Source organism: Triticum aestivum, chromosome 5A (genome assembly GCF_018294505.1).
Source record: "Triticum aestivum cultivar Chinese Spring chromosome 5A, IWGSC CS RefSeq v2.1, whole genome shotgun sequence".
Lineage (NCBI taxonomy): Eukaryota > Viridiplantae > Streptophyta > Magnoliopsida > Poales > Poaceae > Triticum > Triticum aestivum.
The window spans coordinates 336,908,267-336,908,990 of NC_057806.1; positions in this window are offsets into that span (position 1 = coordinate 336,908,267).

A 724-nucleotide genomic window follows, 5' to 3' on the forward strand; every position below is an offset into this window, starting at 1 on the left:
AAATTTGCACGATAGGTAAACGACGATGGAATCTGGCCGGACATGCATATGACTGAGAACAACAATAGCCACTGGATTTCTCGGGCACAAGTATCGTGCCTGAAGCTGTTTCGTAGTAAAAAGAGAGGTACTATACACACGATAAATTTGCACGATAGGTAGACGACGATGGAATCCGGCCGGACATGCATATGAACAGCAGTAGCCATTGGATTTGCTTGTCGTGCACAGGTCGGGCACAAATATCATGGGTGAAGTTGTTTCGTAGTAAAAAGAGAGGTGCTATACACACGATAAATTTGCACGATAGGTAGACGACGATGTAATCCGGCCGAAGAGCCAATACTGCCGCCAAAACGAGTCGTCAATATGTCGCTGTCGTTGCTCCCCTACTGGAGCTAGCATGACCTTTGCACAGATCTGAAACACCTGACACCAAATCTCGCCACATGATGAGAAACTCAAACCTTACTGTCCCAAGGAGACGACAAGAAACTATGCCGTAGCTCCGTCGACTACGTCCAAATGGACGAACTCAAGTTAGATCGAAGCCCGAAAAACACACATGAAGAAAAAGCACCACCATCGATCTGCGCGCTCTATTTTAACCACCACATCCAGTGCGAATACTATATTTCGCTTATCGTGTGTATAGCATCCGTCTCGCCCGTAGCGCCCTGCAATGATGATGCGTATGAGTTGGCCTAGTATATGTGCGTTCATT